This window comes from Hirundo rustica, chromosome Z, assembly GCF_015227805.2.
Source record: "Hirundo rustica isolate bHirRus1 chromosome Z, bHirRus1.pri.v3, whole genome shotgun sequence".
In the NCBI taxonomy this organism is placed as follows: Eukaryota; Metazoa; Chordata; class Aves; order Passeriformes; family Hirundinidae; genus Hirundo; species Hirundo rustica.
In genome coordinates, this window is record NC_053488.1 from 23,641,865 (window position 1) to 23,660,360 (window position 18,496).

Consider the following 18,496-nt stretch of genomic DNA (forward strand, 5'->3'; position numbering starts at 1 on the left):
AACAGCACTATTTGAGAGGACATCATTCTGAAATTGAGACACAGAACAAACCACTTTCCTGATCATCCCATTCCCAGTAAATCGATCATATAATTCTCTTCTTAGTGTGTCAGTAGTATGTGTCAAGAACTGAAGTTATCACAGCTTCCTGTGAACCCCAGCGGAAAGTGAGCAACAATGTACCTGTGAGTGCTTATTTTTCCTTCAACACATGTTTAAGTGTTGGTTACAGAAAGCTGCTCATGATTAGGTATCTCAAAGGTTCCACATGATGGCAAGGTAGGACATGAAATCCCACTCCTACTCCAGCAGCAGCACTGGAACAAGCTCCTTGCTGCCATGTGCTGAAAGGTCTCACACCTTTCTTTTATACCAAGTACTTTAAGAAAAGGGCTTACAAGGACTCTAGAGGAAAATTTCTGTTGTTTAGTCTTACCCACACCAAAAACTCATTGCTCTTTTTTACCATCACACCAGAAAGCCACCTGCTTGCACTGGCTACTGCAAGGACTCGCTGGCTTCCAGTCACAAACACAATCATGCCAAAGCCCAAACAATCACTCCAAAACATCCCTGACCCACAGATGACTTGAATTTTAGAGATACACCAATGGGTTACATCTCTGATTCTTCCTAAGATTAACTTATCAACTACAAAGCCTAAAGCCCTGTCAAAGTAGAACCCTACTGTGCCTTTGCTCCCCACCTCCATGCTTCCCTTCTGGTAAAACTGGTTAATGTTGCAATATCTTATTCCAGTTGTGTGTCTGATGTGATCAAATTATTTCTTCTTACTGCAGTATACTGAAAACCTGCCAATTCCTGCAGCCAAAAAAAAAAAAAAAAAAAAAAAAAAAAAAAAAAAAAAGTGCTTGTTATGCAGAAGACATTTTCTCTGAAATTACTACAGAATGTCTCCAGCTTCCTGAAATGGAGGTATCATATCTTTCAAGGTTCAGGCAGCATGCCCATCAGTGAGAATGTCTTTTAAGAGCAGCACAAGTACAGAGACACTACCAAAGGAACAAACAAGTCCCATAACCTCATCTTGATCCACCCACCTTCTCCCCAAGAATATATAAAGTACGTAACACGTAAGCAAATAGTAGACTGTAAACATCTTTTCAACTTTGATTGTCACTTGGAACATTTTGTGCATGCAATGCTCACCTTTTTTTCCAAATTTTTTCCTTAGATAATATTACTGAAGAAACACATATTTTTAGATGATTTTAATAGATTAGTACATACAAGAAAATGAGGGGTTTTTCTACAATTTACATTTTTTTTCTCAAAGATTGTTCTGTGGAAGTCACCCTACTTCTCTCACAATGAAGCTATGATATGACATGAAAAAGAAGAAGAAGAGCAATTTTTTTTTCACTATTTTTTATCCTGTATTACTTTCTGGAGGTCATGTTACTTTCTGTTTATTTAAGACAATCACATTTATTATATCTCAAAAACTGAGATTCAGACACAGAAGGTGACAATCAAAAAGGGAGACTAAACATCATCAAAAGTTTGCACACTTGGAATTATTTTGATTTGTTCCCCTCTAACTTCAAGTGGATGAATTTTTAGTTAGTCTGTATCCACCAAAGAACAGGAAGGAATCATGGCAGAGAATTTACAGCTAGCAGAAGTAATGGATTGAAAAGGGTCCTTAAAAGTCACCCATAGCCTGATAATCAAATGGGAAACTATGCTTAAATTTAATTTCAGTGCTAAATCACAGGATGAGAGCACACTGTTTACTAGACACAATAAGAAAGTCTCCCTTTAGCAACAGACATGGAGCAGCTGATACAGTCTAATTAGGCACATCATAACACACTGTTATAGAGATAAACTATGCAGTGTAAAGCTCTTATAATGATAGCTATATTTTTCTCCTCATTGTGATTGCCATGATGACAGTTCAGGGTAACAATGTCCTGCAGCTCCTACACTACCATGACTGTAATTCAGGCCGAGGAAATAGAAGAAAACTCTTCTCTGAAGGTGGAAATTTTCTACCTAAAAATGTGTCTGTGTGTGGAGGCAAATCCTTACCAGGTAGAAAGATCCATTTAGTTCTCTCCAAACTTGTTGTCAAAAGTGGTATAAATAAACTCCCCCAAAGAGTACTCAGAATGCATGCAATTATCACTGATATAATAAACACAGTGTTATGGACTAAAAGACTTTGAAATAGAAAAGAAATCTATTGTCTGATATAATCTGACAAAAACCCCTCCTTTTTTCCAGAGACAAAATGTATGCTCTGTGGAAGTGTTTCTTTTTCCCTTTTCATTCATACATCATGCACACAAATTATAATCTGTCCCACATGTGTTGTGTAAAAAGTAATATCTTTATGAAAAATAATATCTTGTTTATTTTAAGTAAGACTTGGTTGCTTAGAGACAGTAAGAAGTTCCATCCCAACAGTGGCCAAATGAAATAAAGTAGAGATTAATGTTCATAACAGGCCTTAAACCTGAACTTGAAAAGGATAGTTCATGGGGATTTTTTTGTCGTCTCTTTCCCTACCAAAGATTGCTCTCTGAAGCACATTCGCAACATTAGCCATCAGCTAAAACAGTATTTTTCAAAAACATGAGGCCTCTTATAAAACAATACATATCTATTATTCCATCCTGCAAGAATTTCTGTGTTTCATCTCCTTGTGAATTAGTATGAAAGGCAATATTCTTTCTTACACCACCCTGCCTGCCTCCTTGAAACATCAAAATTGATCTCTACTTTGTACTGTGGTGTTTAATGAATGACACCTGTAAAACCTCTTTCAGTTGTTATTTTTCCTAGGTTACCTCTTTCAATGTGCCTCCATGTGACCACTCCAAAGGACTTTTCCTTCCTGGAGAATGTTGTTTAGAAGAGACAACACTGGACACTCAGGTTAACACTATGGAATACAGCACCCTAAACAACTGAGTCTTGAAAAAATGTCATATGAAGCAGCTACTTTTTTTTGTTGTTTGTTTGTTTGTTTGTTTTTCAGATAAATAAAATAAAGAAAAATTGTGTTTTGTTTTTGTATGATTTTTTTTTTCCTTCTTTTCATTTTGATTTCCCAGATGGAACACAATTTCAGAAAAATCAGTGTACAGAAGCACATATTTCACTGGGAAAACAAAAGAAGGGTTTCTCATACCTAAGTAGCTCAACTTAACTTCTCACTTGCCATTAGTTTTTCGGTCTGAGTGTAAACATGACTTCTGGGTGGAAGGCTTCATACTCCATTATGAAACATTTACACCATCCATTCCCTTCAGCAGTATAATGAACATTTCTCAACATATCTCTTCAGTAAAGTTAGTGTGAAAGCAATGCATTATTTCTATCCTCCACTTCTATTTGTGGTAATAACTCAGTCAGTACAATGTTTGTGAATTATGTGAGAACTTGAACAAAAATTTTAATTGACTAATTATTGATAATGAAGGACTCGGTCCAAATTGTTCCTGGTTTTAATTTTATTTTTCTCAAATACACCATGCCTTTCAGCCATATGTCAATCAGCTAAAAAAATGCCGTGTTTAGGTAGTGTTTTTCCAGCTGTTCATTTGCTACCAGTGGACAGCTTTTTCGGCAAGCACATAAACATCTGGAAACTCCTACCTGCCAATTAGCTCTGAACCTATTGAACTTGGAAACATGAGGACATATCAAGTTATCTCCTGGGAAACAGGACTGTTAAAGAAATTGTGGGAAACAAAAACAAAAGCTTGAAGTAGAAAAGAAATTTCAAAAGGTCTATTTTCATTTTATCTCCAGAGAATTCAATTGTGTAAATAATAATTTTATGAGATACAGATGGATAATGATCTTGGTTATGGAAACTTCAACTTCGTAAATCTCCAGAAGATTTTGCACAAGCTTAGGGGGCAAAACTGTCAGGAGACAGGTAGTGAACTTAACAGAGTCGTTCTGGAAACTGAGAGCCAGTCACATAGTCTGAGTTGAAGAAGACAAAGGCAGGACCTGGGAGAATGAACAACAACCCACTTTAGCAGAAGAACAGGTTGGAGCCCTTCCAACGAACCTCAAAATACACATGTCCATGGAACATAATGAGATTAATCCATGGATCCAGAGGGAATTGGAAGGTGAAGTGGTTAAGCCACTGTCCAGTTCCCATTTGGGAGACCAGCAAAGTACCTACTGACTGGAAAAGAGGAAAAACTTTATTTTTAAAAGAGAAACTATAAAGATCCAGGGAACCAGAGGCCACATTGGATAAGATCATGGAGCAGAGTGTCCTGGACAAAATGCTACATGGAAAATAAAGATGTTCTTAGTGACAGTCAACATGGCTTCACAAATGGCAAATTGTACCTAGGAAACTCGTGAGCCTTCTACAACAGGATTGTGACACTGGTGGAAAAGGGGAAAGCAACTGACACCATTTACACGGATATGTGCAAAGCATTTGACACTGTCTCACAAAACATCCTTGTCTCTAAAATGGAGAAAAATTCATTTCAGGAATAGGTCAGTGGATTTGGATGGATAGCCACCCTCAAAGTGTTGTTGCCAATGGCTCGATATCCAAGTGGAGAACAATGACAAGTGGTGTTCCTGCTCCTCAGGGTTTGGTATTTGGACTGGTGCTGTTATACATCTTTGCTGGCAACATGGACACTGGGTTTCAGAGCACCTTCAAATGGTTTACCTGGTTTGTGGAGCTGTCAACACCTGGAGGGAAGAGATGCCACCCAGAGAGATTTTGACAGGTTTGAGAAGTGGTCCCATGAAAACCTTATGAAGTTCAACAAGACCAAGTGCAAAACCTTTTATCCATTTTGGGACAAACCCAAGCACAAATACAGACTGGGCAGAGAATACATTGAGAGAATGTATTCTGCCAACTGCCAAGAAGGACTTGGGAATGATGGTTGATGTCAGCAATACACACTGACAGCCCAGAAAGCCATCCACATCTTGGGCTGCAGCAAAATAATTGTGTCTATCAGGCTGAGGGATGTGTTTTCCCCTCTAGTCCACCCTTGTGAGAGCCCACTTGCAGTAGTGGAGTCACATTTCTGGAGTCACAATCTTACGAAGGATGTGGAGCTGTTGGAGAGTCTGGAGGAGACCACAAGGATGATCAGAGGGCCTGGGCACCTCTCTTGTAAAGAAAAGTTAAGAGAGTTGAGTTTGAAGGACTTGGGGGAAAGAAAGCTCTGGGGATATCTAACTCAAGGAGCTGCAGGGGAGTTGGAGAGGGACTTTTTACCAGGCCATGAAATGATAGAACAAGAGGAAAGATGGCTTAAAATTTGAAGAGAGTAGATTGGGATCAGATATTAGGAACAAAATTTTTACTGTGAAAGTGATGAGGCACTGTAACAGGTTGCCCAAAGAAGATGTGGATGCCTCATCCCTGGAAATGTTCAAGGCCAGATTGAATGAGGCTTGGTACCTTGGTCTAGCAGAAGGTGGATTTGTCCACAGCAAGGGAGATGGAACAAAATGGTGAAATTACATTGTCTATTTGAACCCTAATCTATTGCCTTTCTTGGAAGAGTCCTTGTCTCAGATGCTCACCTCAGCCATGATAAACCAGAAGAGTTAGAATAACCCCAGGCATTCTGAAGGCTGCCTTGAGTGATCTAAGGCAATTTTTAATTCACAAACTTTTGTGACTATAACATACGCACTCAACCAGTTATCACAGCTTGGCTGACAGGTGATAACTTCTGAAACTACAACCCTTCCAATACTTGTGAGTGTAACTAAAATCAGAATCATTGCCCAAAAAAGGATAAAACTTCCATGAGGCTGTCAGTTTTTTTGTTGTTGCCTTTTTTTTTTTTTTTTCCTTTGAGTCAGATACCTTCTTGCTTCTATTTACAAATATATTAGTTAACAGTGAGGATTTCCTTAAGTGGCCTTTCTGTGTTGTGTTGTGTTATGTTAGAGTTCTGTGCAGCACATGAGCTAGTGAACAAGGGTGTCTTCTGTAACAGAAGAAAGAGCACAGATCAGGTCATAGTGTGTACGTTTTTCCTTACCATCTTTAGTGTACCTCACACCCTAAAACCCCAAAGCAGAGAAAAGCAAAGGCTTTACTCCAGCAGACCATTATGGTCTTTCAGAGGGCAAACTGCAATCCAAGCACAACTATCCAAGACCCTCATGCTGTATACTGAAAATGGAGGAGGCTAGTAAATCTGCATACCTTGGGTCACATGCTAGTGGTCATGCTCTAACTCAAGAAGAGCTACAGTCTTCTAGAGAGGGTGGTTTGAGAGCAAAAATTTCACATTGCTGGGAAAAAAAAAAAAAATAGGAACTCTCAACTGGTCATAGGTCTGAGCAACTCATTTAGTGATGCCTCAAGTTCTCTGTGCCCTAATAACCCTTGAAAAAAATTAGACCAAGATATACATGTTATCTGTGGTGGATGAGAGATCTGTGCCCCATTTTCCAGACTCTAGGTTTGTGTTTTAAGAGAACTTCTTCTCTGAAAATAATGAAGTTAATTGCTTCAAAATTCAGAAATCTGTTATATAGAGGAAGATAATGATACTTAAGAAAACTCTTGTCTTAAAATTAACATCTCAGGTTATGGCTTCGATCTAGGGTTTCAAAGTGAAAAAGAAATCTTTTTTTCGCTTTAACTATCCTAGCTCTACATGTCTGGTTTTGAAACAATTCTCATTTGCTCTGTCTACAGTGGACTGCCCGAGGTTTAATCACTTGAGGGTTTCAGAGATTGAGCTGAATTTTCTTGAGGGAGACACAATCAATAAAGACTTTTGGAACTGGAAATGTTTTATCCAATTTATTCTTCTGTTTCTCTCTCAGTGATTAACTACCTTCTGACAAAAGTTAACATCTTTCCTGGTAAAGAACATTCACTTGTCTAGAACTTTCTTTTTCTCCATCTCCCCTGCTGCACAACAACTGAACACTAACTGTTTGGAGAAAAAGATAGGAATAAAAATCTTCCCAGATATCAGCTTCCCTGTCAATTATATTGCAAGGCAGATTAACATCCGAAATGCCCTGCTGTGTAGAATGATAATTTTCTTTTTCCTCTTATGCAGTTTTCCATTAACTATTATTATGCTGTAATATTCCTACTATAGATAACTTGATAGGGTTCTCTGTGTTAAAAGCGTACAAAAGACCCACTCATATACACACATGAACCGATTATAAAAAAAATTAAGAGGCCAAATCTGCAAATGCAGAAGTTAACAGTACGGAATATTAGCTCACTTAAAAATGCATTTATGATAGTCCAAAATGAGATATTGATATGCACTGTCCAAATCAGATTCAGTCCTTAGTGTAAGCAGTATTTAACTATATTTAGCAGTGTCCAGGCAAACAACAAACACTTGAGCATCTGTTGATATGTGTGTTTCAACAACACAGGCAATGGTTTTGTCCTGATTTTTGATAACGAGTAGTATTTTAATGAAAGTATCAGTTTATAAATGTCAGAATATCTCATAGAAATTTTTAATTAAATAGTTCACCAAGACTCTCAGCCCCATGATACTATTTCTGGCAAGATCCTATAAAATAGTAATTTATTCCAGAACAGCCAGAAATCTGGGCTCTAATCTGGATCAGGCAAACAGGGTCTCAAGTGCAGAGCTTTGAGAGAGCACAGTGTCACTGGCAGACACTCCTCCATGTTTACTTTTTAAGTAACACCAGTAATACTTTGTCCCACACCACTGCAAAACTGGAAGGCTTTTGATCTGCCAAACTTTCTTCTGCAGGTTGGGGGAACAGTTTCTGGCTCTGATTCACACGTAGATGTTTTTTTTTTCCTGGGGTCGTGAAAGTTCCTTGCAGAGTTGCTTTGAATGATCCTTTGCTGACTGATACACACAAAACAAGGTGCAGAATGAACCACTGATTTGACATACCATGTACCAAGTCCTATTCTCGCATAACTGCCAATGTTACAGCTTTGAATTTCATCCTGAAACTTTTGAGATAATTTTGATCATCCCAGCCAAGTCAACAGAAGACTCACTACTCAAGTTTCAGCAATACTGTCTATCCAGAATATTTTCTCCCCAATATAGGTGTCTAATTTCCATACACACATGAAATGGCCAATGAATAGGCTCCACATTAAAGAAATCAGAATATAGATTAGTGATTAAGAGTTGCCTACCACAGAGAGTGCTGGTGTGCCTAATAAGGCCTGGACATATTTAATGTTTTCAGTTACAGTAGAAAACTTACTTTTAAACAGACCAGCCTCACTTCAATTCCTCTTTTGTTGCCTAACACCTGTGGACTCTATGTTGTAAGGAGAGGTGTATGCCTTCAGGCCCTGTTGATCAAACAATTAGGGCATGCTTTTGATTTAAAATAAAGAAATAAAGATATTAAAGTAAAATAAGAGTCAAGTGGTTTTCTGGACCTAGCATCAGTGTTCCCAGTGTTTCAGAACTCTGTCATTGATGAGAAAGTCATGAACAAACTCTGGAGATCACTCACATGAGAATGAGAATAAGTAGATTCCTGCTTCTACTCCATAAGGTTACATCAAGTTTGAGTTAAAATCCTGACCATCTCCAATCTTGACTCACTTCAACCTACCTATTTCTTAAAAGAAAATCCAACACAATTATGTTAACCAGTTTACATTGCAGCCTCAGGAAACAAAAAATAGCTTGAAATCTTCAGGATTTCTTCTTTGCAGTGAGGTGAAAAAGAGAAATATATGAAAGTTGGTGGAGGGGGGTACCAAGAGCAGAATTATATTCTTTCACTAGTGAAAGTTAGTAGAATATAATCCTTCTCTTGAAAAAGTAACACTTAAATTCAGAATGTTATGGGTTAATCCTCCTTTGAGTACATGCATTAATTAGACTATGTACCTGCTGTTCTGGGTCCTGCCTTTTGAGTTCTTTCTATTGTTAGCAGCATATGAATAACTCAGTGGATTTTCTAAAACATTTAGCTCTTTCAGAAACTTTTCCTCTTCTTCATTTTGTTTTGATTCTTGAATTCACTTCTCTTGGAGAGACTTTTTCAAGAATGCTCAGCTAGTCTCCAGAGGTAATGTTACTGTTAAACAATCACTTTGAATGTCTTGAATCTTAACAAAATAAAACTAAAGCATAACCATATCTAAACTAATTATACTGCATACTGCTCTGCAATTTACAGCTTTGTCCAAGTCTTTCTTTTCTTCATTTCTGCATCTATATAGAGTGATTTAGATTTTCCCTCTCTCTCTCTCTCTCTCTCTCTCCTTTTTTTTTTTTTTTTTTTTTTTTTTTTTTTTTTTTTTTTTTTTTTTTTTTTTACTGCTCATTATTTTTTGCAAGGGTGAGGAACAGACATTTCTTGGAAAATAACATCAAGTCTATGTACAGGAAACATGTTTTTACTTTTGCATAAGAAAAGTTAGTATTTTCACCCTTAAAAAATGTCAGGGCCATGCAGCAAATATCTTGTTGATAGCATAGTGAAATGATTAGTTATTTATGCTTTTGTCTCAGAAACATGTAAGTAGCTTGTTCTAAATAAAGACTTGTATACTCTCTAAACAACCTCATATTCTTTATTCTCTCAGACAGGGCACAAGTGTCAATATAGATTTCTGACATTTCCAGCTCAAGGTTGAAAGAAAAAGGCACTAAAACAACTGCAGAAAAGACTTATTATTAGACAACTCCTAGCTCATTCAGAAACAAACGATTGTAATTATCTCTCTAGAGTTACTGTTCTTACCAAGCTTGCCAGCCCACATTTTTCTGATTTAGGAAATTCAGATTCAAAATGGAACCTTAAAATACCTCTCGAAATCAACCTTGAGTTTTTCTCTACAACACAAACATGAGAACTGTAAACTGGACAATATCAGAACCTCTCTACTAAGTTCCACAAGGTTTTTTTTTAAGTTTTAGTTCAGGAAAGTGCATCTGAAGCCACCTTAGGATTTTTTTGTTACCAAAGCAAATCCAAACCCACAAAGAATGTATTTCCTGGTTCCAGCTGATATAGAAATGACAATCTTTAAGCAGCAGCTGCTCCTACAAGATGATCACCCTGAGACTAGAAGTCTCCAGAAACTTGTAAGAGTCACAATATGAGCCAGAGAAAACTCTACCATACCAGCTGGCTTCATGAGATTTCTGGAGACAAATTTCAGCTGTCAGAACAATTAACTTCCAAACTCCCATAACCAGATGCTGTTTTCCATATGTTTTGACTTCGAATAGTTTCTTCTATCCTCTAAGAGATGTTGGGAGTAAATAAGTATTATCTCTTATCACCTTTTTCTTTATCTTGTTTTCTCAATTTGGCTTGATCTTTAACTATAGGTAGCAGAATGATATGAAGTAGGATCTAGTTATACAAGATTCCAGGGATGAAGTAATCTTCTTAACGAACAAACCTCTATCTACGTAAGGCTGAGAACCACAAGGCGTAGTCTATGTGTGTGCATGAGAAAGGGACTTGAAATGAGGTACTCTGGTAGGAGAAAGATGGAAAGGGCTTCTCAAAGACCCTATCAGCCTGTTATAACACAAAGGAAGAGAGGTTTGTCCCAGGAGGAAGGGCCTTCACTGCCTCTCTGGCAAAAAGCTCTAAGCTGAGCTGTCTTTGCACAGTACAAGCTTCCTTTAAGAGCCTGGCTCATGCATAAGTAACTTGGGAACATAAACAAAGCAAGCAGACACTGAATGAAGGTTTAACCACCTGGCCAAAGCCACACAAAGAGTTTTTATCAAAGGTCAAATCTGAACCCAAAATCTCCCAAGACCCTACTTAGCATTATGAACATCTATCAGTCTGAACATGGGCACATTCCTGTGCAGACTCACAAATACATTACAGTCCCAGTAGATTATCTCAAAATGGTGACCTGGGAAAACACTATTGTCCCTTGTACCCAGGTGCATTTTCCCATCCACTACTGTGGGACAAAGTTCCTGGGTAACAAGTTTAAAACAAATTATGTGAATTTAAGCCTAAAACTTCAGATTTTTACAAAAGGTATAAGGATGTAGTCTTTGAAGTGAAAAAGAAAGTGAATTTAATTAAAACAAGATCTGTGCAATTTACAAGCTTCAGTGCACTGGGTTTAAAAAGGGCTCTTGTCAGGCTGAAGTAAAGGAGGTACAATTTCCTGACAAGAAGAGAACAGAAGGAAAAAGCATGCAGTAATCAACTACCAGAGACATATTTTGATCACATTTTTTGTTGATTAACTTAAAAATTAGTGAACACAATATAGTAAATTGTTTCAATTAAATACTTGAAACAGCTTATAGTAGAAATTTTTTTGCTTTGGGAACTGAACTCATGTTAGATGATGAACAGTCTAGACCACAAATCACTGAGGGTTGGCATGAGGAACGTGCATGTTAAATGTCAGTTGTAGAACTATCTAGCAAAGCAGAAGTTGTGATATTAAATTTAAACAGCAAAGCAAAGAAGATTTCATACATCAAGAGGAATGGACAATAAGTTGCAACAGATCCTAGAGGGTGCTAAGCCCCTTAATAGCGTGGTCAGTAGCCTGAATCACTGCTGGGGGGGATTAACCATGCCTAGAACCTTGTATGGCTCGGTGTTAGAAATACAAGTAAAGAATAGCCACAGAGGAAAATGCTCAAAAGGATAAATGAAGCTGGAAAATAGTAATGTCAAAAGACATTTTCAGATGACAGTGGACAATATCGCATACAATAGTGTGTATGTCTCTTCCAGATCAGACGCCTCCTTCCTTTGGTGTCAATAGAAAACCCACATCTAAAATAATCCTGTCAGCTCTAATAGCCTAAAAGTGCTCAGAAACACATGGAAGGGAAAAAAATAGAAAAGAAAAGATGAATTTCAGAGACGAGTAATAGAAATTTATAATGGGCTGGGAGGACTGACTTACAAGAGAAGATTGAGTAAATGATGACTCAGGGGAAAAGATGATAACAGGCTACAAAACTTGGAGGTATAAGCACAAAGATTGGACAAAAGTTGTTCAGGGTGATACCGGGGAACAATAACTGGAGGTAGCAACAGGAAATTCAACATTAGAACACTTAGCCTGAGCTCTAGGAATGCTTCCTAAATGTTCTGGTGTTTGTTCTGCCCGCACAACCTCAAAGTGTCTTTGCATCTAAACATCCTGTTACTCTGGAATATATCTAATTTAATTTTTATTGGCATTTATTTGCATGAGAGTAGTGCATGACCTCATAACCTGGGGCTTTCCAGATCATACAAGTTTTCAAGGGCATTAGTGGAATAATCTCTTAGCATGATTGAGGGGTGTTTATGTCTGTGTGTGTGTTGGAGGCAAGGATGGAGAAAAGGCAGAGAGGCAAAAGGCAGAAGAGTTAATTCAAGATGGAAAAGCATAGTGTGCTTCTTACCGCAAAATTTTAACTCAGTAATTTTCCAACACCGTTCTTTGTCACTGTTCCATTTGACTGCTCTGTAAGGTTTTTGTCTACTTAATCTGCTAGAAAGCATAAGGAGAGAGAAATTCTTGCAACCCTGGAAGAGAATCACAGCTACAAATTCTTATGCCATTTAGGACAATTCAAGCTATAAGATGGAAGTTTATGACCCTACAGAAAGTAAAAGTAAACATTACTAACTGTCTCTTCCAGCCATTAGAGCAAATCAGTCCTTCATGGAACTTTTATTACTTAAGTGACTTGAAACCATAAACAAAGCTAATACTGATCCAAGAGAGCCTCCATTTCTCCCTATTTCTAACTTTAATGATTCTATACAGAAGTTTAACACAATATCTAACCCAAGAAAAAGCTCATTTTTTAAAGAAAACAATTTCCTTACCCTTTCTTGGTAAAAAGAAATCAGAATTTTAACTGACTGTGATAAAATTTGCAATAAAATACCATTCCATCCATGGTCAACTGCACAAATTTTCAAGAGGTTGGATGGATCTGAGTGGCCAGCCAGTCACTAAATTTTCCTGAGTGGTATAATTTTTTTTTTTTTTTTTTTTTAAGATTTATTTCATGGAAAAAAAACCCTGAGAATCACTCACATACACACACACACACACACACACACACACACACACACACACACACACTCCCCACACACACACTTATTATAATTTTCCTATATAAATTTTTTAATAAAAGTTTAATAAGATATCTTGGTATTTTAGTATAGATTGAGAAGTTCTAGTCCAGAAATGAACAGCCAACTCAGTACCAGCAAATAATTTCCAGTGGGGAAGTATTCAGACTGTAGAGCAGACTCCTCAAAAGAGACTGTTGGAAGCCATTTTGACCAAGACATTAAAAGATGGATAAAAGAAACTTTCTAGGCTACCTCATGAATACAGTGACTTACCAAAATTTTCCCTGTTACCAGTCAATGAATCAGTGGATAGTAGATGCCTGAAAGCACACACACATCAATGACATGGCTACGTTTTACAATTTTTTTTCTATCAAGAAAGCTAAAAATAGTAAGCCAGCTGCTGTGCATATCTGGGAGGCTAAACTCACTGGAGAATCCCTGCTGATGTCAGAAAGTAGGAGAGTAGAGTTTAACGAGTTTAAAAATCCCAAAGAACAACTAACATTGCCTTCAAAATGGTGGACTAGGGCATCATATAAGGACAATGGTACTAGTTCAGACAAAGTCCACTTTTCTCAATATCCTCACTCCCGTGGTGGCTAGAGGCAGATGCCCTGGAAAGATTATAGGCAGAGGATGTGCATCATACCTCCTCTGGGTATTATTCTCAGATTTCAGTCTCGTGTCTTAGGGACATCTGGTCCAAATATGTTCTCTGTATATTTAGTTATCACTTGGTGAAACCAAATCTCTCAGTTTCCACAATCATTTGCTGTTTTCATCTTTCTCTTTGTGTTTTTTTGTTTGTTAATTTGTTTGTTTGTTTGTTTGTTTTGTGTGTGTGTGTGTGGTTTTTTTTTTTTTTTTCTGTAAACAGTTTTGAGGGTGTTTGATTGTTTTGTGGGTTTTCTTATTATTTATAGTAAATATTCCAGGAAAAGTAGCTCATAAGCTTCAGTTTTAAAAACCTTCATTATAAGAGTCTACATTCAGAACTGCCTATAATCTGATTTTATGGAGCAGTCTAAAAGGTGAATCAGGAGGTTATAGATTTAGAAGTGTCATACAGGGCTCCCAGTGTCTTACCAACCCCTTTACAGACCCAAATATTCAAGATCTAAGTACAATGGCTGGCACACATTTTTGGTTGAAGCATTTCTCAAATATTTTGGTTCCTGTAAAACAATATTGTCACAATAGGGAACTAATTTATCACAGAATTTCTTCTCTAATCTACATCTGCTGATAAACCAAATTTCTCATGATAATACATTTTTCATGATAACGGAACAATACCCACAGGAATGCTAAATAAATAATATTTCTCTGACCCCCCAGAAAAATAAAGAATCCTTACACACACTTCTTTCACCCCTTCTCCACCCTTTCTTGCACAAGGACTATGAAATCTCTGCAAGGTCCTTACATTTTCAAAAATGAAAATACAAGATTTTGAGGTAATTTTTTAAATGGAAATTGGAAGTCAAGAAACAGCAGAATTTAAATTACCTCTATAAAAAAACTATGTTAATATAAGTATGCTTTATCAAAGATGTCAGTTATATGATTGCACACTATTTTTCTGTTCCTTGTACTTTATCTTCTATCACTGGCCTGTCTTTGTTCCACTCTTCTACAGATCCTAGCAGATCAGCATCCTCGTCAAAATAAATCCAATGCGACCACTTTCTCCAGTACAACTGAAGAAATTCTCCATCTGAATTGAAATGTTTGATATGATCACCATATGATTTAATTACATCAAATTAGGTTTATCAGGATATGCAGAATGTTATTTTATAGTTAAGGCAGCAGGAATTCTTACCTTGGGAAAGGGGCAAAAGAAGCAAGACCAGAAAGTTCTTATCTGGTCTTATGAAGTAGGAAAGGTGATGGATGTCTCTCAAAGGCCCTCATCTTCCTCCCAACCTCTGACATGTATGCGACACTTCTTCACACAATTCAGACTCTGATTGTGCAGTACTTTTTTTCCCTCTCTTCTCTCTACTAAAACATTTCAGAATTGCTTCTCACCAGGATGCATGCCATAAGAATTCCATGCTCAAAGATCATGAAGATGTTTTGTAGATGCATGCTGCAGTTTGAAGTTGCCTTACCAAACTTAACAGCTAAACAGATAAAATTTAGTATTGACAGCTCACGCAGTTTAACATTGAGGTGTTTTAACATAACATTTGATGTTTCATGGTTGGGTCTGTCCAACTGCTGAAAAGCCCTCCTCGATGACAACCTGCTGACATGCTGGACTAGCTAATGGCTGTGTTACTCTACCTCTTGTCTTTGGCCTCCATGGAGTACAGCCAGGTATCCACAAAGTTTTTAATCTGCTCTGCATTTCCATGTCTAAGACTTTCACAGTTTTTGAGCAGATGCCCTGCAGCCATATCACTGCCCCTTTGGTTATGATTCCTGCAAACTCATGGAACTTGTTGTCCCCAGAAGAACTCCATTTGTGAGGGCTTTTCTTGCAGCTCACATCTCACACCAGGAAGAGCTACACGACACTGGTCTTTCCCTTTACACATGGTTCTGTACTTTGTATCACATTGTGAGTGGAAGGGCAAAGACAGAGCAGCTTGCAGCTACTGTTTGTTCTGGTTTTGGCCAGCATTCAAGATTCATGTAGGACTTCAAAAATTTGGAGACTGCTTGGAAAGCTGGTGGTCGTCTAGAGGTCTTTGTGTGACAGGATGTGTTGTGACATTTTGAAATGCACATCCAAGGGTGTCCCTGTTACAAACTGTTTGTTTAAGGTATGATTACGTCCCTTTCTTTATGAGCAAAAAAGAATGTGGCGTAATCTCAGTGTGTTGCTCTAACATTTTTTCCAGTACTAAAACCAAAACATATGTTAAGAGGGATGTTCAAATATCAGAGAAAAGGGTACCTTTGCAAGGTTTTTATCTTCTTTTCTTCCTGTAAGAGCCAGGATTAAATCATGGGAGATGCAGATTTTTGTGTTTGGACTCAGATGCTTATTAACTCTTATCTACAGTACAGTCTCATGAGTTGTGAGTTTTAGCTAACAAGGTGGAAAATGTCTCTGTCTCTAACTCTTTCCAAGGTCATTTAAGCACTAATTATCCAACAACAAGATGACACCTGTATTATTTATACTTTTAACCAAATAACTGACCACCCGATGTCCACAATGTGGACTTTTTCACCCAATTAGAAAAATACTACCCATAACCATGAAGAAGAAAGTGCAAGAACAAGAACTTAACCAGCACCTTAAATCCTCCATATTGCATTATATAAATTACTATATACCAAAATCTTAACATCGAAGTTTTACACCCTGTGACATTATGCACCTCTATTCAAACTACACACCCATAATCCCAGTGCTATCACTCCATTTTGGAAGCCTGTTCCACAGCCTTAGGTCAAATCTTGTGCTTGCTTGAGGTCTAGTGCCTTTTAGCAGAGAAAGCTTAAAATTTTTAGCCTCCGGGGTTCCAACATACCATTGCCATTAACAAGGATGTTGGAAAGGCTCAGTATGAACAGGGGGTACCATTCCCTACACCTGTATTCCAAAAGGTGAAAAACCTGGAGCCTAAGACATATTACCAAATTCCTGTATTATGCAAGTAATAAAAGCTTGCTCTGTCTGGCTGGCAAAATGGAAAAAAGCTTCATACAGATAGGACTGCTAGCTACATCCCCACAATAGATATCAAGGAGAAAAGAAGCATTTAAATTAAAGGACAACATTGTACAAGGACAAATAAGTATAAATTGACCATGAATAAATTTGATTTGGGAATTAGAAAAAGGTTTCTAACCATCAGAGGAGCGATGCTCTGGAACTGCTTTCCAGCAAGGATAGTGAGAGCAAACGACCTAATTAGTTTAAAGATGAAGCTTGATAAACTTATGAAAGGGATTATGTGATGTGGTTGTCTGAAATGGTAGGGAACACATCCTGATGAGCCAGAATTTCCCCCCAGTCCTGTGTTCCAGGCTACATTCTGTCAACCTAAATACTCTGCAGTGCAGTGATTTACCAAGCATCTCAGAGACCACCTTACTCTAAAACAGGACTGTCTTTCTTTTTTCCAAAGATCATACATTTCAATTTGCATTGAAAGGGAACTTCTACTACTGAAAATTCAAGCAGAAAAGAGGAGAGGGGGGAAAAAAAAAAAAAAAAAAAAAAAAAAAAAAAGAAGCAGCAGCCCCTAGAAATCTATATAGATGGTGGGTAACTAAGAACTTAAACATTTGTAATTGAAATAAAGGGGGGCGGGGGGAAGATTATTTCTACTGGAAACTTGGGCAAGCTACTCCATTATTTTTATAACAAAATATATTCACAGGAAACCATTTTGATATTTAATAAAAATCAGTCCGTGCATTTGCAAGTTTTGTTGCAGGAGGTAACACATCTAGATAAGCATATTAGTCATGCAAACCATATTTTCTGTTCAATTCTGAAAACTGAGAGCAGCACTCTTGGCTACCTAGCAGTTTCAGGTGAATCACAGAACGGTCAATTCACAGCAATTACTATGAAATGGAACATACGAGGTCAGCTCATCCAACCAGCTACCAAAATGTATGGCATACATAAAGCATTTGATGTTTTTTGTCTAATTCTTTCCTAGAAACCTCCAGAAATAAAAAGAATCTACATATTGGAATCACAGTGCAATATAAACTGCCTCAGTCTGAATCCTATTAAGTATTAGGGTGGCAGGTGAAGAAGATTTAGAATATAAACACTCCTCCTTTTTCAATAAAAAATCCTTATGTTACACTACTGCAAAGTTAATGCTGTCCCAGGATTACCCCAACAGCGGTCTTGATATTAACCATTGTTTTTTCCTTAAGATAACTGATAAAGTTCCCAGGAAAGATGAGTCTTGATATGCAAAGCAGTTTCACACTGTGAGGGAAATTATTTTATGATAAGAGTATAACAAGTATCTCTGATGTCTTGAGAAATCTTAAGGGTGTCATAAACTCACCACACAATTCGCAGTGGTTTTATGCCTGACCACTCCAACAATGTTTCCCATCCATGTTTCTCAAATTAGATCACTTCAGTCATGGCTATTAAAGCCATAGTTACAAACCTCCCATTTCTATAATTTCCAAAAGAAAAATAGGCTGCACAGATACAGTCCAGGGTGCCAGTTATCATCTCACCCTTCACCTAACATAACTGCCTTCTATACAGAAGCATGATAGCTGAGTACAGTGTGTTAATCTTCCTAAGCCATAGGGTTTTCTAGCCATGTTGCATGATTCCTCCTCTCCACCAATGCTACTGAAAAGAGAGAAACTGCTATCCCTGTTTCACAGATGTTGAAAAACTGTCTAGAAATAAACAGAAGATCTCTGACTACATTTCTCATCTCTGCATACAGAATACTTAGTAGGTCAGGACTGTTTATCCTAGATACCA

General features: G+C 37.5%; 1 protein-coding gene across 16 annotated transcripts in view; it reads right to left on the minus strand.

The window, feature by feature from the left end:
• Positions 1–18,496, minus strand: part of CELF4 (CUGBP Elav-like family member 4) — a 715,408-nt gene that overhangs the window by 622,504 nt on the left and 74,408 nt on the right. The gene's annotated exons all lie outside the window — the stretch shown is intronic.